This window comes from Giraffa tippelskirchi, chromosome 9 (assembly GCF_054371585.1).
Source record: "Giraffa tippelskirchi isolate mGirTip1 chromosome 9, T2T-mGirTip1v1.2.pri, whole genome shotgun sequence".
Lineage (NCBI taxonomy): Eukaryota > Metazoa > Chordata > Mammalia > Artiodactyla > Giraffidae > Giraffa > Giraffa tippelskirchi.
Window position 1 is genome coordinate 113,051,782 of NC_137283.1, and position 26,638 is coordinate 113,078,419.

At 37.5% G+C, this 26,638-nt stretch overlaps 1 long non-coding RNA gene across 1 annotated transcript; it reads right to left on the minus strand.

Moving 5' to 3' along the window:
- Positions 1-1,431: 1,431 nt before the first annotated feature.
- Positions 1,432-26,628, minus strand: LOC145521297 (uncharacterized). Its single transcript, XR_014065302.1, has 4 exons — positions 26,172-26,628; positions 9,894-10,039; positions 3,364-3,408; positions 1,432-2,700 (listed from the first exon to the last, which is right to left on the minus strand). It is a non-coding gene; the product is annotated as an uncharacterized LOC145521297 (long non-coding RNA).
- Between the last annotated feature and the right edge of the window lie 10 nt (positions 26,629-26,638).

Consider the following 26,638-nt stretch of genomic DNA (forward strand, 5'->3'; position numbering starts at 1 on the left):
GGGCTTCCCTGGTGGCTCAGATGGTAAGGAATCCGCCCGCAATGCAGCAGACCTGGGTTTGATCTCTGGGTGGGGAAGATCCTGTGGAGAAGGCAATGACAACTCACTCCAGTATTCTTGCCTGGAAAATCCCATGGACAGAAGAGCCTGGCTGGTTACAGTCCATGGTGCCGCAGAGTTAGACACGACTGAGTGACTAACACACACACACTGTGATAAATGTTATTAATGAACACACAGAGTGTTTCAAGATTGTAATAAGAGGCTTTGATACCTAATGAGATGTGATATTTGCAATGATGAATGTCATAGGGAATTGATGTTTAGGCTAAACCAGAAAATTATTAAGATCCCTCTGTTGGGAAGATCCCCTGGAGGAGGGCATGGCAACCCAATCCAGTACTCTTGCCTGGAGAATCCCATGAACAGAGCCTGGTGGGCTACAGTCCATGGGGTCACAGAGAGTCAGACATGACTGAAGTGACTTCACATGCATGCACGCGCACTTACACACACACACACACACACACACACACGTGAAGTGACTAATATACTCCAAGCAGGAAAATCAGCATGTTTATGAACTTTTGGCAATGCCACATGAAATAGAATAGCTACAGAATTAAGTACGGTTCATCTCTATGTTATTGTTATATTTTAATGTACATAATAGAATCTATTCTCTACAATTTAGGAGAGTGGTAAACATACAAAATAAGTATCAGCCCAGTACATAAAGGCTGTAGGATTTCTTTTCAACGTCAAGATGATTTGCTAGTGTTCAGACTGGAGAATCTAAGAAACTTATTTGAGTAACTAGCAGATAATAGAAAGTTCCCAGTAAGAACTTGTCAGCAGACTAGACTATCTGGCTCATGTTGATTTGAAATCTAGTGAATAACTTAATGTATCTATATTAATAAAGATTCACTCATACAAGTTTTAGACTAGGAAGAATCTCTCAGATTGATTTACTCACAACAACTTGCATATACCTATGAAAGCAATGATAACAATTGAGATGTTGCAGATTCTTCCCTGATTGGTATAGAAAAATGGTTATTTTTCTACCCCAAGACATCTCAAATGTAACACACTAAGCATGGAGAACTTATCGTGGGGAGGAATACAGGGAGGATATGTAAAGAAAGAAATTTTGAATCATACATTTGTGGTTGAAATCACATCTTCATTTCTATGTATTATGGAAAATTATTTAATTCCTGTGTATTTCATCTCCGTTTTTTTTTTTCTATTGCAGCTAATAATAAATCTGATGGTTCTTATACTGAATACTGTTATGGATTTGACGAGTTAGTTGTTGTGACAATTAGGACCCATTCTCTCAGTGATCATAGTACTTCTGGGGTCCTGAATTAATAAAATCTACATTGGACATGACTGAGCAACTAAGCACACACACACACATTGGGAGGGCAGAATTCTATTAATAAATTATATTCTTCATGGTCTGAGAATCTGTTTAATACCACTAAAAGTACAAATAAAAAATTTACAAATCCATTACAAGGTTTAATTTTCCAATACTTATCCTAAATTTTTCTACATCTGACATAAAATCATTCTTTGGCATTGCCTATCTTTGTGATTGGAATGAAAATGGATGTTTTCCAGTCCTGTGGCCACTGCTGAGTTTTTGAAATTTGCTGGCATATTGAGTGCAGCACTTTCACAGCATCATCTTTCAGGATTTGAAATAGCTCAACTGGAATTCTATCACCTCCACTAGCTTTGTTTGTAGTGATGCTTTCTAAGGCCCACTTGACTTCACATTCCAGGATGTCTGGCTCTAGGTGAGTGATCACACCATCATGATTATCTGGGTCATGAAGATCTTTTTTGTACAGTTCTTCTGTGTATTCTTGCCACCTCTTAATATCTTCTGCTTCTGTTAGGTCCCTACCATTTCTGTCCTCTGTTGAGCCCACCTTTGCATTAAATGTTCCCTTGGTATCTCTAATTTTCTTGAAGAGATCTCTAGTCTTTCCCATTCTATTGTTTTCCTCTATTTCTTTGCATTGATCACTGAAAAAGGCTTTCTTATCTCTCCGTGCTATTCTTTGGAACTCTGCATTCAAATGGGAATATCTTTCCTTTTCTCCTTTGCTTTTCACTTCTCTTCTTTTCACAGCTATTTGTAAGGCCTCCTCAGACAGCCATTTTGCTTTTTTGCATTTCTTTTCCATGGGAATGGTCTTGATCCCTGTCTCTTGTACAATGTCACAAACCTCCATCCATAGTTCATCAGGCACTCTTTCAGATCTAGTCCCTTAAATCTATTTCTCACTTTCACTGTACAATCATAAGGGATTTTATTTAGGTCATCCCTGAAAGGTCTAGTGGTTTTCCCTACTTTCTTCAATTTAAGTCTGAATTTGGCAATAAGGAGTTCATGATCTGAGCCACAGTCTGTTCCCGATCTTGTTTTTGCTGACTGTATAGAGCTTCTCCACCTTTGGCTGCAAAGAATATAATCAATCTGATTTCAGTGTTGACCATCTGGTGATGTCCATGTGTAGAGTCTTCACTTGTGTTGTTGGAAGAGGGTGTTTGCTATGACCAGTGTGTTCTCTTGGCAAAACTCTGTTAGCCTTTGCCCTGCTTCATTTTGTACTCCAAGGCCAAATTTGCCTGTTACTCCAGGTGTTTCTTGACTTCCTACTTTTACATTCCAGTCCCCTATAATGAAAAGGACATCTTTTTTAGGTGTTAGTTCTGAAAGGTATTGTAGGTCTTCATAGAACCGTTCAACTTCAGCTTCTTCAGCATTACTGACTGGGGCATAGGCTTGGATTACCGTGATATTGAATAGTCTAGTCAAGGCTATGGTTTTTCCAGTAGTCATGTATGAATGTGAGAGTCAGACTATGAAGAAGCCTGAGCCCCGAAGAATTGATGCTTTTGAACTGTGGTGTTGGAGAAGACTCTTGAGAGTCCCTTGGACTGCAAGGAGGTCCAACTAGTCCATCCTAAAGGAGATCAGCCCTGGTTGTTCATTGGAAGGACTGATGTTGAAGCTGAAACCCAATACTTTGACCACCTCATGTGAAAAGTTGACTCATTGGAAAAGACCCTGATGCTGGGAAGGATTGGGGGCAGGAGGAGAAGGGGACGACAGAGGATGAGACAGCTGGATGGCATCACTGACTCGATGGACATGAGTTTGAGTAAACTCTGGGAGTTGGTGATGGGCAGGGAGGCCTGGCGTGCTGCGATTCATGAGGTCGCAAACAGTCGGACACGAATGAGCGACTGAACTGAACTGAACTGACATAAAATCATAATTATCAGTACTCATTCTCTGATTGGGTAAGAGAAAGCAGAAATGGACAATATGTTTACCTGTATCTGTTTCCTTTGTCCTGGCAGGTATTCTCATGCAATACCCTGTAAAATTAAAAACAAAACAACAATAACCTTGATATCTATTATAATTATCATTTAAAATTTACACAATTCTTACAAAAGTTAAAAATCAAGAATAGTTTACATATACTCATTTATTTTATTTCCCATGTCCAGATTAATAAATAGTTAAGGTAAGACCCCAAATTCTGTAGATTAACCAAGGGAAAGTGAAAAATAGTAGTTGTTATCACTGAATTCTTCTCAATAAATAAAGAAATGCAAAGAGAAGTATAAAATTACTTATAGTAGAATGGGATAGAGCTGAACCATAGCCTAAATCTTAAAGACCTGTGACTTCCAATCCAAAAATTTAAATTAGAAGTGCAGATTACTTTTTCAGTTCAAATGAAGCGATTCTAATGCTCATAACCTGAGCATTTGAACTCAGTTTTCTCATCTGCAACATGTGATTTACTATGTTTATATTTACATATCTATGTATTAATAACTATATATCTATGTCTATTTCTGTATTTGTATCTATAGCAACTCTTTATACTACTAGAATTTGTGTGTGTGTGTGTGTGTGTGTGTGTGTGTGTGTGTAGACCCAAAATGGAATAACGGATATAAACATATATGCTGGAATACAATGAAGATTTTCTCTTTGTCTTTTTCAGCTTTTCTGTATTTAAAGTGACCTGAAACATATATATATATATATATATGTATTTTTTTCCTGACGTTTTTTTCCATTATCATCTTTAAGTTCTACTACCTTTCTCTATTTTAGATCATTCATAACTGAACTAATCTACAGGTAATGTTACCAAATCAGACTAAGGTCGATCAGAGATTTCACACAATTTCAGTCTTTAATACTGTCAAGAATGAAAAGTGAAAGTGTTAGTTGCTCAGTCGTGTTCGACTCTTTGCACCGGCCTTCTCTTTCCATGGGATTCTCCAGCCAAGAATACTGGATTGGGTTTCCCGGCCCTTCTCCAGGGAATCTTTCCAACCCAGGAATCAAACCCAGGTCTCCTGCCTTGTAGGCAGATTTTTTTTTTACTGTCTGAGCCATCATGGAAGCCCATGGTCAAGGATAAGAGAAATCAAAAGACTCAAAGCAGAGAGTTCTGGAACATCAGGAGTAGCTCCTCAGAGCCTGCCTTTTGGCAGTGGATATGTACTTCTATTCCAGAATGGTAGACGTGACCCATAGGTAAGTCTTATACTATCATCTCCCACTGTGAAAGTATTTCCACTTTGAACCATCTCCATTTTTAACCCCAGAATTGTACAGATCTCCAGGGAACATGTACTTCATAATCCTGAAAACCATTTACTACACGGGATTCTTCGGGCTGTATCTTGTTAAAGGCAATTCAGAGATAAAGTCTCTTCCTCCTAGAAAAATAGCACTGGTATATTTTTCCAGAGGTCCAGTTGACAGAAAGATATAGTAAGTTATCTGCTTCTCTTCCGCCTCTTGGAGGCATCATTCCTGTAAAAGTAATAACTTGGAAGTTACTAGAAACTCTAACGTCTTCCTGCCAGTAGTTAATATCATTTTTTCACTCTTCCATTTTTTATTTTCTTTTGAATTTTCTGTAACTTTACCATGATTGTTATGCAGGTCAATGTTTCTATTTATTGCAATGCTATATCTGCTTCTGATATAAATTAAATATTGTTGTTTTAGTTTTCTCAATTTTTTCAGGTATCTTTCCATTTCTATGAATGATTTTTCTCTACCCTCAGTACTTGAAAAGTCTTATATCATCTATATTAAATTTTCAAGAACTTAGAGGATAGGAATCATTCCTTTTTTCCACCCTTCTCTCCCTTGAATACATCTCCCAAACAAATATTTTGCTCTTTTCCATACTGCATTATTGTGTTTTAATTTTTTTCAGAATCTTTACACTAAAGTTCCATAATACTTTATTTTCTAATGCTAAACATAATAAAATTCACTAGCATATCTCTTCTGTGCCCAGTTCTCTCCAAAAAGGCAAAAACTTGTCACTCAATTTGATACTTGTCTCCCAATTTTTAATTATGTATTTGTTTACCTAAACATATATTTGCTATCATATTATTTTTAATTTTATATTCATTTCTATTTTAATAATTCTTCCATTTATTATTATTTCTGTTAATTATTATGTATGATATCATATCTCTTTTAGGGAAACATTTCTTAATAGATTGTGTAGCCTGACTATCTGAACTCATACCTATTATATTCTCTAACTGAATGTAAAAGCTGTTATGTGTCTTTTGAGCTCAAAGTGAACTTTCTTCTACTTCTCAAGTTTTAAAAGTAGAAGAAAAATCAATACCTTTATTATGATGTTCTACAATGTCTCTGGTTTATGGTAAATAAATGTTTCCTGGAGTGGCAGTTACTAAGATTCTACAGGCTAGCCCTTTTCCTGGGCATCTATCCTGGGAGAATATTTCCCAAGCTGGAGTTGTTTATTGCAGGTTCTGATTGTCAGATGATGCTCAGAGGTCCAGGTTCCTTGTCACAGTGTCTTTCCAGTCTTGAGGTCTGTCACTCTGAGGAAGCCATGCTTCACTGACTTCCTCTATCTGGTAGAGACTAACTCAGGAAGTTCTTCTACTACATCTGTGTTTCTTATATCTCTAGCTCTACCATCTAGGATATGCATGAGCTAATTGCTTTACATGCATTATTTTACTTGTTCCACCCAACATGCCCATAAAGTGGGTACTTTTCTAGTGATTCTAATTTATAGCTAAGAAAGCTGAGTTTAAAGAGCTAAACTGCTAAATTCACTCTGTTTTTGTAAGCAATGGAGCTTGCACTTTCATCTCAGATTGCCTCATTACAGTTCCCTGAAGTAATAGGTGTTTTCATAGTTTGGTTGTAGGGTTATACGCCTGACTCTATGTGCCAGGAAGGTGGGGGAGGGTGGGGTGGGGTGAATTTCTGTGACTTAGATGTTTATTTGTTATCTACTCTGACACAAAACCTGGCCCTGCAGGCTTTCTGCTTATTGTAGTCACTCTCTTAATGAAAAAGTCTTCACAACAACACTTGCTGGCTGCTGCTTCTTTCCCTATATACCCCAAGACTGTATTCACACTTCTAAATGAGGACTCAGAATGTGATTTCATTAAAGTGCTCTAGCCTTATTTTGCAAGCATTCTTTCAATGGAGTGAAAAATGAAAGTTTATATCATGTCTCTTCTGATCTGGTCTTCTGTACATTCTAACAACCAAATAATTAATGTTTCTATATATAGATGTGGATGTTCCTAGTTCTCTATGTTAATGGAAATTTGTTGCAATTTGTTTGCATAGTTAATCATTTCATGAATATCTTTCAATGATAGTAGTAGACACCAATTTTCATACCACTTTTTAAATCCATTGACTATCTGGTGCTAGTTTTAGTAAGAATTGTCAAAATGGGGCAAAAGGGAAGATAGACTTCTCTGATTTTACCACCTTATTTAGTCATTTTTCTCATAATTTTCCAACCCACATACTCTAGTCAAATGAGTCTACTATTTTCCTGTTATGGTAAATATGACTCAGTGCTTTTTTCACTTATTACTACAATTCCCTTAATTTTTAATATCTCTTTCACCCTTCTCTAAATCTATTCTAATTCATCCACAGTATCCAGCAGCCTTCATTAGTTACTTTTACTTACACAGACCTTTCCTTTCTGATCATAATTGCCATTTTAATTTTTTTCACCCTCTAAATTTTAATATGAACTTCAAAGAAATTTACATTTAATTGTGCTTTAAAATTGTTTTGTCTTTGTTAGTTGGGTCTCTCTATATTATGTGGTCACTGAGAAGGGACCATACCTTTCACTGTTTGTCTTTCTCTGACTTTCTCTAGCCCATGAGAATCATCTTTCAGGGAGGATGAGGGCTCGTGAGTGGAGGGTTAAAAAATCATCTATACTTGGACTCCACCCAAGATTAGTTAAATTAAAATCAGGCATAGGAATTGTATTTCATTCCCAACTGAGTCCACTGTAGCCAAGTTTGAGAATCCCTGCCCTAGCATTATATTGAGAATTTGACAGTGTTTTGTACACATGTGATTAAGCATCCATTAAAGAATATCAGAGAACATGCAGGGAATTTTCCAAGGGAATTTCCAAGGAAAAATTTTTCATAATTCAGCATGGATATTTCAGTTCAGTTCAGTCACTCAGTCATGTCTGACTCTTTGTGACCCCATGGACTGCAGCATGCCTGGCCTCCCTGTCCATCACCAACACCCAGAGTTTACCCAAACTCATGTCCATTGAGTTGGTGATGCCATCCAACCATCTCATCTCTGTCATCCCCTTCTCCTCTGGCCTTCAACCTTTCCCATCATCAGGGTCTTTTCCAATGAATCAGTTCTTCAAATCAGGTGGCCAAAGTATTGGAGTTTCAGCTTCAGCATCAGTCTTTCCAATGAATACTCAAGATTGATTTCCTTTAGGATGGAGTGGTTGGATCTCCTTGCTGTCCAATGAACTCTCAAGAGTCTTCTTCAACACCACAATTCAAAAGCATCAATTCTTCGGCACTCAGTTTTCTTTATAGTCCAACTCTCATATCCATACATGACTACTGGAAAAACCGTAGCTCTGACTAGATGGACCTTTGTTGGCAAAGTAATGTCTCTGTTTTTTAATATGCTGTCTAGGTTGGTCATGAATTTTCTTCCAAGGAGAAAGTGTCTTTTAATTACATGGCTACAGTCACCATCTGCAGTGATTTTAGAGCCCCCCAAAATAAAGTCTGTCACTGTTTCCACTGTTTCCCCATCTATTTGCCATGAAGTGATGGGACTAGATGCCATGACCTTAGGTTTCTGTATGTTGAGCTTTAAGCCAACTTCTTCACTCCTCTTTTACTTTCATCAAGAGGCTCTTTAGTTCTTCTTCACTTTCTTCCATAAGAGTAGTATCATCTGCATATCTGAGGTTATTAATATTTCTCCCGGCAATCAGCATGGGTAAGTGAGGCATAAATTGTCAATTGTAAAGGATAGCTAATTGAATCAGAAGTCATGATTTAGAGATAATTGATAGAAGAGGTGTAATAATGGAGACATTCAAGTTTTTCAAGTAAAAAAACTAAAGCTGAACCAGATGTTATAAGCATATATAAGCAGGTACCAAACTATAGAGGTAAAAGATAATTCAAACTTTGTCAATTTCGACTGATCTGAGAAAGTAAAAGGGAAATATAGCAAGTTGAAGGGTAAAAGATGGAAGTGTCAGGATACAGATAAAGGTCTTTGATAATGATTATATGAAAATAAGAAAATAAAATGAAGGTTGTAAAACAGAGAATCTATTTAAGATAGCTGCAGGCACCTTCCTCTTCTTGGAAGATGGGTGGTTTAGGGTGTTTGACGGAGTTAAATGGAGCTTAAATAATTGTAGCTGAAGGAACAATTCTATCCTGATCTTACTGTCTCTGATGAGTTGACAGGCCCAGCCACTGGTAAGCAACACTATAAAGAATTTAAAAAGCAAATTTGCCCAAGAGATGAAGATATCAAGAACTAGGCTTGCTCTGGCTTCAGGCATTAGTATATCAGGCTACAAGTGAAAGACTAATTTGAGATTCCACCAGAAAGAAGCATCAGGACTTTTTATGTCCTCCTGCATTTTTCAGGTCTAGTTCAGGTCCTGCTGGAGCTGTGTCTGACCTGGCTGCTCATGAATTGAAAGAAATAGAAGTTTGTGTGTGTTTAAAGTTAGTGTGCTTGCTGTCAGGCAGGTCACGGCACAGCATATGTGAAGGGGCTGCTAAAGGCAAACCTGAACAAGAAAAATCCTTGGGAAACAGTATGGATGAATGAGTAATACATTATCATTTCCCTCAACCCAGCCTATTTTGTTTCACAGTCCCAGTTCATTTGTAGACCTATGGGTGAGCGAGTGAGATTTAGTGTGTTTAGTGATACTGAGTTTCAGTAAGGGTTAGGCTATCCAAGATTGATAAAGATGTGTAATAATATATGCTGTTATAAAGTACATTTGAATAAATATTTATATGTGTTCAATTTCCATCCATATAAACCTTAAGAAATTTTAGGTAAAGAGTTTATTTATTGATTTTTTAATTGATGGATAAATGCTTTACAGAATTTGTTTTTCTGTCAAACCTCACGTTTCAGCAGAAAAAACTATCATCCTCCTTTTATATGTGAAGACCCTAGAATATTGACTTAAGGCTGCTTAAAAGAATCTTATCAGAGTCTCCAGTTTATAGAACATTTCTGATTTGGAGTGCCATAAAATAGAACTATGAATTAATACATTTCTATAATTTTCTGAAGCATCCTCGTTTCAAACATCTTAATAAAAACTGAAATATGAGCTGCTTAGTCCTGTGGTAACTTAAGTCATTATTCTTTTATTTCAGTGACACATTAGTAGTTGCCAAATTTTAAAATTCTGATAGAGAAATGCTGATAGGTATATTAAAAGCTAGTAATACACACAGACACATATACTTGCTTTTACCTTTTTGTTACGGGACAGCAATCCATTTTTGGGAGAATAAAGATTTTTTTTCTCCCGTCAATGTAATCTATTCTTGATACTCGTTTTCATTACATTCTGTAACACACTGATTGTCTCCACAGCACAGCCTTAACTGAAGAACAAACCTTAGGGAAGGAAAAAGGCATTAAAAATATCTACACATCTGCTTTCAGCCCCTCCATTATTACCATGAATGTCCTAAATCATTTTGTGTCTGATGAATATTAAATCAGGGACAACAGGCAAAGGAGGCCATGTCAGCATGCTGATAATGCAGCCGCTGTACTGTCTGGCTGGTTTATATTCTGTCACTTCCCATTTAAAGGGCACTAAATAGAGCAATTTTTATCCAGGACAAGTTTGTAAAAGTAATTCCACTTTTTGTTTTCTTGTGTGCAACAGCAATTAGTTTTTAATAACAATTGCAATATCATAAGTGTCTGACTTTTTTTTGTTTTTGGTTCATTTCATTGTGTTTACTCCTAACATCATTTTAAGCCTTTTAGAAAGCACAATATGAAACTAGAATTATTAAAAAAAAAACTCTCAACCTAAGGATTTTAGACTTTGGGTTCTCAATACAGTTTAAATTTACTTTATTTTAATTTTTAAGCTTGGGAGAGTTTACTAATGCTTTCTAGAATTTTTAAGTTTTCAGACTTCAAAAGGAATGCATGTTTGTTGTAGGAAATTTAGAAAATATAGGAAATATACAGAAAAAAATAAAGAATACCTCAAAGCCAAGCATACTGAAATAATCACTGCTGTTTTAAATATAACTTTCCAATCTTCTAGTGCGTGTACATGTGCATGCATGCGTGTGTGTGTGTGTGTGTGTGTGTAAATAACAGTCCAGCCAGCAGAGAGACCACACAGGGCAGGCTTCTTAAAAAGACTAATTATTTATAGGAGAGTTACTACTAATAGGGAATAAAAGAGAACTCTAAAAAGGAGCCTAGATAGAGAAGGAAGGCATAAACTTACAAGTAAGCCTCCTTTTCCAAAGAGATGGGATTCAGACTCCTTGGAAAAAGGCAGTGCTGCAGTCTACTAGATGGTGAAGAAGTCTGTTGGGTTACCCTGGAATGGAGCTGGTCCCCAGATGATGGACCAAGACCAAGTTACTACTGGAAGATGAGCACTAGTGAGTGGCCTGTGGCCTTCTGGCTACTGAGTCTCATAGGAGAAAATAGAAAAAAACACACTGGAATCAGCAAGAGAAACACCTTTCATCTTTCAGTGTCCCTCTAGCACCTCCACTGACAATGGAAAGATATTTATAACACCAGCTCCATTGTGACAAGTAGGGCAGTGATGAGGAGCTCCAGAGCTGAGAGACAATACATTATAACTGACACAGTACATAACCTTGTCTTTTAAAATTTTTTTTTCTACCACATATTCTTTCTTAAAATTTGCTTTTTCTCACTTATCAATTTATATCAAAATATTTTCTGTCTTTCTTTTACAGCAAAATTTCAGAGCCTACATGGCATTTTGTAACAAGAATGTCCTATGGAAATTTTCTGCATGCTGTGTCTGTAATATAGACAGGTCATGCCTTAGTAATTCATTTAAGTCATCTCTGTGGAGAAACACTGGCCTCTTTTCCCTTTTCTTTGTTGCTTTGGCAATTTCAATTGGTCCTTTTGTCTGAGGGGCTTTTTGCCATTGCTCATCAAGATTGTCCTCATATTTGCCCTTGCACTTCTGGGAAAGAAACTCATTCACTAAAAATTCTTAATTCTGAGGAAAATAAATGCTGGTAAGGGATGTTTTCTTGTAGTTTTGATCACAAAGTCACAAACATCTTTACAGCCCTCCATTTCATACCTAACAAAAATTATAGTTGACCCTTGAACAGCACAAGTTTGAACTATGCAAATCCACTTATACATAATTTTTTTTTCAATAAATACTACTCCACTATAGGGGCTTCCCAGGTGGCACTAGTGTTAAAGAACCTGTCTGCCAATGCAAGAGACACAAGAGACACAGGTTCAGTTCCTGGGTCGGGAAGATCCCCTGGAGAAGGAAATGGCAACGTACTTCAGTATTCTTGCCTGGAAAATTCCACAGACAGGGGAGCCTGGTGAGCTGCAGTCCAGGGGGCCACAGAGGATTGGACATAACTGAGCCACCAAACACACACACACGCTCACCCACACACAATAATACATGGTTATTGAATCTGCAGATTTGGAACCATGGATACATGGAGTTTTGACCACATGAAGGGAGGTGCCCCTCACCCCCGCCTTGGTCAGCAATTAACTGTATAACCTTCCCATAATAATAGGATCTGAATGATGCACATTAATTTAGGTGGGAATTGCTGAGAACTTGAACTATAACTATTCCAAGGGCATATTCACCTTCCAGTAGACTTCAACTGAGGTCTTTGTTTTATGACTTGTTACTTACAAGGTATGTAGAAAAATATTGTGTGTGTGTATGTGTATCTTAAAATAGTGCATAATATATATGCATTTAAAAGGAAATAAATGCACTGAATGAGACTGTTGCTTTCCAAAAACTCATTAATAACATGTGAGAAGTATCTTCAAGGTATCAGATTATATCTATAATCCTTTTGCACAATGTACAGGATTTATATTTAATTAAGCATTGTGAAAGAAGTTGATTAGTAGCCATGATAAATACACTTTTGAAAATCTCAATTAAGTGACTTTATCTATAATAGTTAGTTTCAAAAGAAGCAAAAACATAAATTAATCTGAAGCAAAGGCAGATTAACCATTGTGGTTTGCAGGCTTATTTGTATCTAATATTATTAAATAATTGACATAAAAATTATGATCACATTTAAGACAAATTTATAAACCTCAGTTTATGCCAAATTTTATGATTAAATGAAAAGAAAGAAAGGTAATACTATAGAGCAATCCAAAAGAGTATGAATAGAAGAAAAATTATGGTGCCTATTATGGCTATTACCATTTAATTAAACTTGAAAGACATATATAGAATGTGATTGTATAGATAGGTTTACTGTATAAACAAAATGGATCCAACTTATCCATTTTTCCTTCTTTCCTCAAGGAGGGCTTGTGAATTTTCAACATTTAGGAGAATTTGGTTCAATTGCTCCAAATCTATGATTGGTAGAAGTTCACTTCTTTTCTCCAACAGGACCACAATGATCCAATTTGCCGTCATCTTTCTTTTGAGTTTAGCTGGAGTTTTCTAATACATTTCCGTCCCATATATCACCAACACACCAATGAGGGTGATTTTCTTTTCTTTTCCTTTAAATTAAATCTTTCATGCCCCCCTCTCATTTTCAAATTATTCAACTGTTTCCTGCTGTTCTTTGATGAAAATAAACTCACTTTTCTAGAATATATAATAGATCATTTCTCTTCTGATCCAACTCCTGAGATGACCACACTATCAGATGGAAGGGTCAGTGCCAAGCCTATTGCTCCAGATGACACAGTGCCTGATCCAGAAATTATCACATCACTGTACCTCAAGGAAGCACAGCTGTCAAACTCTTGGTCTCCTCTACACATAAGAGACCGAGACCCTGGAAAGTGTAGCCAGCTAGAATAGAAGCTATTGTTTCTTCTGTGGGTATATATTCTTCTTGTTTCCTAGTATTATTTCCAAGCTCTTTCCTTCCCCCCTCCTTTAAATGACCAGTTTCCTTTCAAGTACCTACAATTCGACTTTATCCTCTCTGTTGCTATTAACTGCATAATTTTGGTTATGCACCTTCATTAATTACTTGATCATTTTAGCACTTCCCATTACTCTTTTCTGGGGCATTACAGGTGGCTCAGTGGTAAAGAGTCTGCCTGCCAATGCAGGAGATGCAGGAGATGAGAGGTTCGATTCCTGGATAAGGAAGATCCCCTGGAGGAGGAAATGGCAACCCACTCCAATATTCTTGACTGGAAAATCCAATGGATGAGGAGCCTGGGGGGCTATAGTCCATGGGAGTGACAAAGAGATGGACATGACTGAGCACTCACACACTTACTCTTTTCAGCTATATTTGTATACTGTCATCATTATTGAAAGTTTCAACAGCAACTGTTTTATCTCTTAATTCTTTTACCTTACTGCAATGATCTTTTATTTTACTACTCCTTAACCATCCATGACCATGATTGAAACACTTTTTCTCCTTCTAAAATCTCTGATCATTAATTTATATTCTATTGGTTGATTTTCTAAGGTAAATTCCTGTCCAGAAAGTATACAACCAAATGAAGACATCTCCTTTTTGAGTCCTATTATTCACTATACATCATCCCTTTTCTATTCTCATTATCTCTTATACACATTAGATTTCTTGTTACATTATTATACTATTTTCTTTAAAATGTAGCTTTGACTTATTTACTCATCTCTGACTCAATTTTAAAAGACTAATAATGTCTTGACATGGTTAAATCCAATTTTGTGCCCAAACTATAACTTTATTTCTTTGTAATTATAGAGAAGACTAGACATGGTGATATTAATACTTTATCCATAATCATAAATTATAGAAATTTAATATTACTCCATAATATTACCATTGTCCCATATGTTCAATTTCCCATCTTTGAAATGATTATCATTATTGTTTCCCACCTCTTCAGTCTTCCATATATCTCTATGCTACTGTAATAGTCATTCGCTACTATAAATTAATGTCCTTTCTGTAAAATAATAAATCTAGACAGCAAGTCCATCAATGCCCCACCAGCAAATCTACTCTGTCTGTAGCTATCTGTACCCACTCTTTTACTTTTCTTCTTTTCCTCTTCTTATAATGGACAAAATATCCTTACACTTATAAAAGCAAAACCTCTCTTTTTTTTTTATGGAGGTACAATTGACAAAACTTTATATTTGTTTCAGGTATACAATTTAATGGTTCAATATTTTTATAATTGTATACATCTAAAATTATTGTCGCAATAAATCCGGTTAACATCTGTCACCATGCTTAGTTACAATTCTTTCTGATAAGAATTTTCAAGGTTCATTCTCTTAGCTAGTTTAAAAAATGCAGTACAGAATTGGGACTTCCATTCTTGTCCAGTGGTTAAGAAACTGTGCTTTCACTGCAGGGGGAATGGATTTGAGCCCTGGTTGGGGAACTATAATAGGATCCCAAATGTCACACAGTTCAGCCAAACTAAAACACAATGCAGAATTATTACATGTTGTATGTTACCTGCCTATGACTATTCATTTTATAACTGGAAATTTTAATCTTTCAATACCCCCCTTCATTTTCATTTTGTGTTTTACCTTATATACTTGCTCCTATTTTTTTTTCCTTAATCACCAATTTTTTTATACTAGATATTCTAATTAGTTTAAAAGCATGCTTAGTGTTTGCTATATGTAATAAATATCCTCCCTTGAACCATTATTGTTCTCAATTACTGTTCTGTTTCTCTGTTCCCCATAGAAGCAAAATTCTTGAATGTGTAACTTCTAGTTTTCTCAGACTTCTCATTTCCTACTTATTTAGTTCTTCAACAATGCTTTCATCCCATATCCCCACTGAGAAACGTTTTGTTATAATCACTGATGGCATTGTTTTCAAATATAATAGGCCAGTCTTTGGTTTGGTCTCACTGAACTTTTCTGCAGCCCAATCAGTTGATATTTTCTCTCCTGCTTCCGTTTTAGCATAGAGATTCCTTGTTTTTCTTCTGCCTTATTGGCTGTTATTCATAAATTTTCTTCCTCTCCCTTAAATGAATTTCCAGATTCAAGACTTATTCATCCTATAAGCATTTATTGAGAAATTCGTGACATAAGTGGTTCTTAAAATATTTCAGTGAACAAAACAGATTAAAAAGTATCTGGGGCTTATAGGACATAAGCTCCACAAGAAAATATAAATAACTTTACAAATAACATAATGTATTAAAAGTATTACATAAAATAAAATAAGAGGATAAATGTATAAAAATTTGCACATCATTTGTCTTTAAGAAATTTCAACTCCAAACAGTAAGACACTAATACACATATATTATGGTGGATAAAATGGAAAAATATAGTAGTACTAATTCCTGGTAAGGCCATGGAGCAACAGGGACTTTGCTTCATTGCTGCTGGGGATGCAAAATGGTAAATCAACTTGAAAGACAGCATGGTAGCTCTTAACAGAGCTAAATAAACCATCCTACCACACAATGGAGAGATTGTGCTCCTAGGTATTTATTCAAATGATTTGAAAAGCATGTCCTCACCAAAACTTGTACATGAAAGTTTGTAGCACATTTATTTATCATCAACAAAAACTGGAAGCTTTCAGGAAATCCTTTAATAGATGAATGAATATATAAATTTTGGTACATCTATATACTGGAATATTATTCAATTATAAAGATAAATGGCTATCAAGACACACAAATACATGGATGAAATTTAAATGCATATTGCTAAGTAAAATATGTCAATTTGAAAAGGCAACAAATACTATACTTATATGAAATCTGTGTGGATCACAATAAACTGTGGAAGATTCTGAAAGAGATGGGAATAGCAGACCACCTGACCTGCCTCTTGAGAAACCTGTATGCAGGCCAGGAAGCAACAGTTAGAACTGGACATAGAACAACAGACTGGTTCCAAAGAGAAAAAGGAGTACGTCAAGGCTGTATATTGTCACCCTGCTTATTTAACTTATATGCAGAGTACATCATGAGAAAACCTGGGCTGGAGGAAGCACAAGCTGGAATCAAGATTGCTGGGAGAAATATCAATAACCTCAGATATGCAGATGACACCACGCTTATGGCAGAAAGCAAAGAGGAACTAAAGAGTCTCTTGATGAAAGTGAAAAAGGAGAGTGAAACAATTGGCTTAAAGTTCAACATTCAGAGAACTAAGATCATGGCATCCGGTCCCATCACTTCATGGCAAATAGATAGTGAAACAGTGGAAACAGGGGCAGACTTTATTTTTTGGTCTCCAAAATCAGTGCAGATGGTGATTGCAGCCATGAAATTAAAAGACGCTTATCCCTTGGAAAGTTATGACCAACCTAGATAGCATATTAAAAAGCAGAGACATTACTTTGCCAACAAAGGTCCATCTTGTTAAGGCTATGGTTTTTCCAGTAGTCATGTATGGATATGAGAGTTGGACTATAAAGAAAGCTGAGTGCTAAAGAATTGATGCTTTTGAACTGTAGTGTTGGAGAAGATTTTTGAGAGTCCCCTGGACTGCAAAGTGATCCAACCAGTCCATCCTAAAGGAAATCAGTCCTGAGTGTTCATTGGAAGGACTGATGTTGAAGGTGAAATTCCAATATTTTGGCCACCTGATGCGAAGAGCTGGAAAACATCCTGATGTTTGGAAAGATTGAAGGCAGGAGGAGAAGGGGACAGCAGAGGATGAGATGATTGGATGGTATCACCGACTCGAAGGACACGAGTTTGGGTAAACTCCAGGAGTTGGTGATGAACAGGGAGGCCTGGCATGCTGCGGTTCATGGGGTCACAAAGAGTTGGACGCGACTGAGCAACTGAACTGAACTGAACTTATGAAACCTAGGAAAGGCAAAATTATTGCAATAGCAAAAGAAGATCAGTAGTCATCCGGGATTTGTGGGAAGAGGAGCATTAAATAGATTAAGCACAACGGATCTTGTAGGGTGGTGAAAATATTTTATATAATGATGTAATGGTGGACATGACAATATGGATTTGTGAAAACTGAGATTTAACTTTAATGTTTGCAAGTTAAAAATAATATTGAAGATCAAGCTATCCTAGGATGGAATGCAGAATGTGATAAAATGATCTAACTATACTAAAAATTTATACAATGTGGAGAAAGTGATTCTGACCTAAATAACTGTATATTAGAGGAGTTTGTAAGGATAAGAGCAAAGAAACTGTATATAAATTTTGTGTGCCAGTTCATAAAGTTGTTTCCTTTGGAAATATGAGTTAGCATTATGAATACTGCTTGAAATATGTATTGCAATTGAAAACTTAAGTACTTCTGTGGCAGATGTTGGGAGGCAGGTTTCTTCCAAAAAGAAAAAAGAAAAGCATAATGATGGTGGTGTGTCAAAGGAAGGGACAAAGGAAGCTAACAAAGATTTCCTGATGGCTAAAGCTGAAAGAACTTGAACAAAGAGATAAAAATAAACTAATATTGGGATATAGCACAAAGTAGAAATTAAATATCCATATTACATCCCAATATAAATAATTGATGGAATAAATAAATAAATAACTAAAGGAAAAGGACAAATCTCTTGTGTAGAAGTAGGTAGATATTCCACTCTAAAGTTAAACATAATTTTATGTTTATATGAAATTAAACATAACTCCCCACAACTTAAAGATGGGTTACACATAATGATCACCTTCTAAGGAGTCCACAGTGGAAAAGGGAAAAAAATAATTTCATAGTGGAGAAACCTCAAAAACACTACCTCAGCCCTGTGAACAAGGTAACATCAGTATTGGTAAGTGGTTTATAGTATATGCTTTTGATACAATGTGATGGAATAGCATTTATTTACCTCTATGGTCTTTCCTTAAAAACACAAAAGCTCAATCTAATAGAAAAAAAAAAAAAATCAAGTCCAAAGTGAGAAGCATTCTGCAAAACATGTGACTAGTTACCCACAAGACTGTCAACATCAACAAAATCAAGGGACATCTGAGGATGTGTCACAGTCAAGGGGAGCCTATGGAAATATGACAAGTAAATGTAATATGGTTGAATTGATCCTAAATATAGAGAGGACATTAGGTAAAAACTGAGAAAATATGAGTAAATCATAGACTTTAATTCTTAGTAATAATACCAATATCAGTTCATTAATTTTAGCAAATATACCATAAGAATATAAGATGTTAATAATAGGCGAAATTTGGTGTGGATTTTTAAGGAATTCTTTATACTATTTTCTCAATTTTTCTGCAAATCAGTAATTCTACCAAAATAAAAGTTTATTAAAAAAGAAAAAACTCAGGAGAACAAGGGATAAAGGGATGTGTGAGGAGGTTCTGATTTAACTCAGGGTTGTCATGATAATGTCGGTCGGTATAATGACATTTGATCACTTGGAGGAGGTGAGAGAGTTAGTCATGTGGAAATTGGGACAAGGAACTTTCTAACCAGAGGGATCCGTAAGAGCACAGGCCTGAGGCTGAGCATCATATGGGTTAGAAGAACCCATGTGACTAGTATGGAGTTAGTAAGGGGAATATAGCAGGAGAGGTATCAAAGTTATACAGATCTATACAAAGGTACAGATTATGCAGGGCCTAGTTCAATTCAATTCAGTCACTCAGTCATGTCTGACTATTTGTGACCCCATGAACTGTAGCACACCAAACTTCCCTGTCCATCATAAACTCCCAGAGCTTGCTCAAACTCTTGTCCATCAAGTTGGTGATGCCATCCAACCATCTCATCCTCTGTCGTCCTCTTCTCCTTCTGCCTTTAATCTTTTCCAGCATCAGAATCTTTTCTATTTTTTCCCTCTGAGATAGCTTTTTTTTTTCAGTTTTTAAATTAGGCTTTTGTTATATATTACAGTTGTTTTACAATATTGTGTTAGTTTCAGGTATACAGCAAAGTGGTTAAGTTGTTCATATACATATATCCATTCTTTTTCAGATTCTTTTCCTATATAGGTTATTACAGAATATTGAATAGAGTTCTTTTTTTGTTTGTTTGTTTTAAATAAATTTATTTATTTTAGTTGGGGGCTGATTACTTTACAATATTGTAGTGGTTTCTGTCATACATTGACATGAGTCAGCCCTGGATTTACATGTGTTCCCCATCCTGAACCCCCCTCCCACCTCCCTCCTCATCCCATCCCTCTGTGTCATCCCATTGCCCCAGCCCTGAGCATTTGTCTCATGCATCGAACCTGGAATGGTGTTTTGTTTCACATATGATAATATACATGTTTCGATGCTATTGTCCCAAAACGTCCCACCCTCACCTTCTCCCTCAGAGTCCATAAGACTGTTCTATGCATCTGTGTCTCTTATTCTGTCTCGCATATAGGGTTATCATTACCATCTATCAAATTCCATATATATGCATTAGTATACTGTATTGGTGTTTTTCTTTCTGGCTTACTTCACTCTGTATAATGGGCTCCAATTTCATCCATCTCAATAGAACTGATTCAAATGTATTCTTTTTAATGGCTGAGTAATATTCCATTGTGTATATGTACCACAGCTTCCTTATCCATTCATCTGCTGATGGACATCTAGGTTGCTTCCATGTCCTGGCTATTGTAAACAGTGCTGCGATGAACATTGGGGTACACGTGTCTCTTCCAATTCTGGTTTTCTCGGTGTGTATGCCCAGCAGTGGGATTGCTGGGTCATATGGCAGTTCTATTCCCAGTTTTTTAAGGAATCTCCACACTGTTCTCCACAGTGGCTGTACTAGTTTGCAATCCCACCAACAGTGTAAGAGGGTTCCCTTTTCTCCACACCCTCTCCAGCATTTATTGCTTGTAGACTTTTGGATAGCAGCCATTCTGACTGGCGTGAAATGGTACCTCATTGGGGTTTTGATTTGCATTTCTCTAATAATGAGTGATGCTGAACATCTTTCCATGTGTTTGTTAGCCATCTGTATGTCTTCTTTGGAGAAATGCCCGTTTAGATCTTTGGCCCATTTTTTGATTGGGTCGTTTATTTTTCTGGAATTCAGCTGCAGGAGTTGCTTGTATATTTTTGAGATTAATTGTTTGTCTGTTGCTTCGTTTGCTATTATTTTCTCCCATTCTGAAGGCTGTCTTTTCACGTTGTTTATAGTTTCCTTTGTTGTGCAAAAGCTTTTAATTTTAATTAGGTCCCATTTGTTTATTTTTGCTTTTATTTCCAATATTCTGGGAGGTGGGTCATGGAGGATCCTGCTATGGTTTATGTCGGAGAGTGTTTTGCCTATGTTTTCCTCTAGGAGTTTTATAGTTTCTGGTCTTACATTTAGATCTTTAATCCATTTTGAGTTTATTTTTGTGTATAGTGTTAGAAAGTGTTCTAGTTTCATTCTTTTACAAGTGGTTGACCAGTTTTCCCAGCACCACTTGGTAAAGAGATTGTCTTTCTCCATTGTATATTCTTGCCTACTTTGTCGAAGACGAGGTGTCCATAGGTATATGGATTTATCTCTGGGCTTTCTATTTTGTTCCATTGATCTATATTTCTGTCTTTGTGCCAGCACCATATTGTCTTGATGACTGTGGCTTTGTAGTAGAGGTCAGGCAGGTTGATTCCTCCAGTTCCATTCTTCTTTCTCAAGATTCCTTTGGCTATTCGAGGTTTTTTGTATTTCCATAGAGGAGAGTGAAAAAGTTGGCTTAAAGCTCAATGTTCAGAAAACGAAGATCATGGCATCTGGTCCCATCACTTCATGGGAAATAGATGGGGAAACAGTGGAAACAGTGTCAGACTTTATTTTTTGGGGCTCCAAAATCACTGCTGATGGTGATTGCAGCCATGAAATTAAAAGACGCTTACTCCTTGGAAGGAAGGTTATGGCCAACCTAGAAAGCATATTTAAAAGCAGAGACATTACTTTGCCAACAAAAGTCCATCTAGTCAAGGCTATGGTTTTTCCAGTGGTCATGTATGGATGTGAGAGTTGGACGGTGAAGAAAGCTGAGTGCCGCAGAATTGATGCTTTTGAATTGTGGTGTTGGAGAAGACTCTTGAGAGTCCCTGGAATGCAAGGAGATCCAATCAATCCATCCCAAAAGAGATCAATCCTGGGTGTTCATTGGAAGGACTGATGTTGAAGCTGAAACTCCAATACTTGGGCCACCTCATGCGAAGAGTTGACTCATTGGAAAAGACCCTCATGCTGGGTAGGATTGGGGGCAGGAAGAGAAGGGGACCACAGAGGATGAGATGGTTGGATGGCATCACCGACTCGATGGACATGGGTTTGGGTAGACTCTGGGAGTTGGCGATGGACAGAGAGGCCTGGCATGCTGCAATTCATGTGGTCACAAAGAGTCGGACATGACTGAGCGACTGAACTGAACTGAACAAATTGTGAAATTATTTGTTCTAGTTCTGTGAAAAATACCATTGGTAGCTTGATAGGGATTGCATTGAATCTATAGATTCCTTTGGGTAGTATACTCATTTTCACTATATTAATTCTTCCAATCCATGAACACGGTATATTTCTCCATCTGTTTGTTTCCTCTTTGATTTCTTTCATCAGTGTTTTATAGTTTTTTATATATAAGTGTTTTGTTTCTTTAGGTAGATATATTCCTAAGTATTTTATTCTTTTTGTTGCAATGGTGAATGGTATTGTTTCCTTAATTTCTCTTTCTGTTTTTTCATTATTAGTGTATAGGAATGCAAGGGAAATAATCTTTTCCAAGGAGTCAACTCTTCCCATCAGGTGACAGGGCCTTGTAGGCCATTGTAAATAGATTTCTTTTTACAAGGATTGAAATTAGATGTCATTGGAGAAGGCAATGGCACCCCACTCCAGTACTCTTGCCTGGAAAATCCCATGGACAGAGGAGCCTGGTAAGCTACAGTCCATGGGGTTGCTAAGAGTCGGACACGATTGAGTGACTTCCCTTTCACTGTTCCCTTTCATGCACTGGAGAAGGAAATGGCAACCCACTCCAGTATTCTTGCCTGGAGAATCCCAGGGACGGTGGAGCCTGGTGAGCTGCCATCTATGGGGTCGCACAGAGTTGGACATGACTGAAGCGACTTACCAGCAGCAGCAGCAGAGGGATTTGAACAGAGGATTCTGTGAACAAAGAAATATGCTCTAGTTTTATAAAAGCATGCAGAGAAATACTTTATATCAGTTGACACCATCCTCTGCTCAAATCTGTATCTTGGTGGAAGTATTATGGACAGGATGGGAGCATAGAAACCAGATAGGTCAGCAATACCCAACCTTTTGGCACCAGGGACTGGCTTCCTGGAAGACAGCAGACCAGTGGACAGGGGATGGTTTCAGTGTGATTCAAGAATATTACATTTATTTTGCACTTTATTTCTAATCTGGGCTTCCCTGATAGCTCAGTTGGTAAAGAATCCACCAGCAATGCAGGAGACCCCAGTTGAATTCCTGAGTCAGGAAGATTCCCTGGAGAAGGGATAGGCTATCTACTCCAGTATACTTGGTCTTCCCTTGTGGCTCAGCTGGTAAAGAATTCGCCTGCAATGCGGGAGACCTGGGTTTGATCTCTGGGTTGGGAAGATCCCCTGGAGAAGGAAAAGCCTACCCACTCCAGTATTCTGGCCTGGAGAACTCCATGGACTACATACAGTCCATGGGGTGGCAAAGAGTCAGACACAACTGAGCGAATTTCACTTTCTTTCACTTTTCATTTCTAATCTAATGCTGCAACTGATATGACAGAAGGTACGGGTCCTGGAGATTGGAGACTCCTGAGTTCAGTTCAGTTCATTTCAGTTCAGTTGCTCAGTCGTGTCCAACTCTTTGTGAACCCATGAATCGCAACAAGCCAGGCCTCCCTGTCTATCACCAACTCCTGGAGTACCCCCAAACCCACTTCCATTGAGTTGGTGATGCCATCCAGCCATCTCATCCTCTGTTGTCCCCTTCTCCTCCTGCCCTCAATCTTTCCCAGCATCAGGGTCTTTTTAAATGAGTCAGTTCTTCTCATCAGGTGGCCAAAATATTGGAGTTTCAGCTTCAACATCAGTTCTTCCAATGAACAACCAGGACTGATCTCCTTTAGGATGGACTGGTTGGATCTCCTTGCCGTCCAAGGGGCTCTCAAGAGTCTTCTCTAACACCACAGTTCAAAAGCATCAATTCTGTGCTTAGCTTTCTTCATGGTCCAACTCTCACATCCATACATGACCACTGGAAAAACCATAGCCTTGACTAGATGGACCTTTGTTGACAAAGTAATGTCTCTGTTTTTTAATATGCTATTTAGGTTGGTCATAACTTTTCTTCCAAGGAGTGAGTGTCTTTTAATTTCATGGTTGCAGTCACCATCAGCAGTGATTTTGGAGCCCCCCAAAATAAAGGCAGCCACTGTTTCCACTGTTTCCCCATCTATCTGCCATGAAGTGATGGGACCGGATGCCATGATCTTGGTTTTCTGAATGTTGAGCTTTAAGCCAACTTTTTCACTCTCCTCATTCACTTTTATCAAGAGGCTCTTTAGTTAGTTCTTCTTCACGTTCTGCCATAAGGGTGGTGTCACCTGCATATCTGAGGTTATTGATATTTCTCCCGGCAATCTTGATTCCAGCTTGTGCTTCCTCCAGCCCAGAGTTTCTCATGATGTACTCTGCATATAAGTTAAATAAGCAGGGTGACAATATACAGCCTTGACGTACTCCTGAGTTAGGTGCTCTTTAGTCTTATCTAGTTAAAAAATAACTGCAGTTGAGACCAGAGATATAACATTGGGGGATATTGAGAAATGGTCAGATTCTGGACATATTTTAAAAATAGAGCCAGAACATTTACTGATGAATTGGATGTGGAATGTCAGAAAAAATAGAAATCATAGAAATACATTAGGTTTTTGTCTAAATAATTCAGTCCACTGTGGAAAACATTATGAAGATTCCTTAATAATTTAGAATAGTATGACCCAGCTATTTCTTTCTGGCTATTTAACCTACAAACATGATAACAGTAATTCAAAGAGATAAATGCACCCCTATGTTAAATTGAAGCATTATTTACAATAGCCAAGATATGGAAATAACCTGTGTCCACTCATGCATGAATGAATAAAGAAGGTGTAGTGTGTACACACATACACACACACATATACAATGAAGTACTACCAAACCGTAAAAAAGAATGAAATCCTATCATTTGTGGCAAGATGAGTAGACCTTGAGCTATTATACTATGTCAGATAGAGTAAGACAAATATGATTTCATGCGTACATGTAATCTGAAAATAAAAAAAATAATTGTAGCTGAGACAAAAAAGTGAATATAATACAGTGAAAACAAGCTCATAGATATTCATAGATACAGGGAACAGATGAATGGCTACTAGAGGGGAAAAGGGTTAGGAGGTGGGTAAAGTACGCAAAGGGAGTCAACTATATAGTGATGGATGCTAACTATAGTTGACCTCTGGTGGTGATCACTCTTGAGTGTATACAACTATTTAACTATAATTCTGTATACCCAAAATTTATTTTGAAAAAGAGTGATGATCAACAAGTGAAAAGCATATCATCGTTATGATAGGGGATTGCCTTGATTTGGTAATAATAAGCTCAGGGATACGATCATGTGAGTATGTGACTAAAGCCAAAATAATTGGAAGGTAGATTAAGGAAATGAGGAGCCTGGGAGTTATCTAGATCAAGAACATGTGCACTGAAGTCACCAAGAATTAAGACTGGAGTAGTGCACTCCACGGTTCTTGCCAGGAGAATCCCAGGGACAGAGGAGCCTGGTGGGCTGCCATCTAAGGGGTCACACAGAGTTGGACACGACTGAAGCGACTTAGCACCAGCAGCAGCAGTGTGGATAGAGCAATAGTGAGCTAAGATCAGACATCTTTGGAACACACAGGTTGAATAATTGGGATGTGAAAATGATAGTGTCAGGCAAGTATATGTTCCTCGGTTCTGTCTCGTCACAACAAAGATTTGGAGTGACAGACAGTAAAGCCCTCGGCGCATCACAGCTCTCGGGTCTTGGGCAGACCGTGTTATAGCTCTCAGGTCTCGAACAGACCGTGTTATAGCTCTTAGACAAATCAGTGTTACAGCTCCGTGTTACAGCTCTATTTGATTTAGAGAATAGCAGGAGAATCCATCCTCGAGGCGTGAGGGCATGCCAACCCACATACGCGAAGAGAAGAGAGTGGGGAAGCACGCAAGCACGTGGCGGAGAGAGAGAGAGCCCTTTGGCTCCTCTTTTTATACGTTTTTTCCTCCCCCTGGGCCTGTCCTATGTAGATTGGGCTAGCCAGGAGTGCTATTTGTTCTACCTGAGGTCCTCACTCCAGTCCTTGGACCTTCCTTTGACCTTCCTTTGTTCTATTTTTGTGGGCTTTCCCCTTCCTTGTATTTTAGCCACAGCCATTTTGGACTCCTGTTTCCTATTCTAAGTATCTAACAATAGTAACAAATGAAGAGTTGCAGGTGACATACTCAATGGTTGTGAGATTCAAATCTGGGTGTTTTTAAAAGACAGTTCGTAGAATTTTATAAAAACAGCTAAGAGGGGCAAAAGGATCATTAGCCCACCTCCCAGCCAGCAATCACAATGATGCCTTCTACCTACCTGGAGGACTGTGAAGGAAGCATTGTTCTCAGGAAGAAACCAGGTGACTTGTTTTTGTTGTTGTTGTTGTTTTAGCAGTAGAAAATAATAGAAACTTTCAAAGAAGAGGCTGAGAAAATAGAATATTTTGCTGCTGACAGTCTTTGAATTCCATAGGGCATAGATGGAGAATTTCTGAAATTGAGGAGAGGTGTAATAAGGATATAAAATAGCAAGTACTCAGAGTTTTATGTAGATTAGTTTATCTAGGTGTCTCTGGTTTCTAAAGGTGAATGTATAATAGGGGGGAAAAGAGATACAATGAGATGTTTTTCTGAGTAGATTCAATGTTGAGAATGGTACTTATACTGACAGTTGAGGCATAGGAATTGTGGATATCTAGGCTCCCTCTTCATTCCTGTTAATGGAAATAAATTGCTCTGAGGAAAGCTGTGTGTGGATATCATGCTTGATCACAAATGATACCA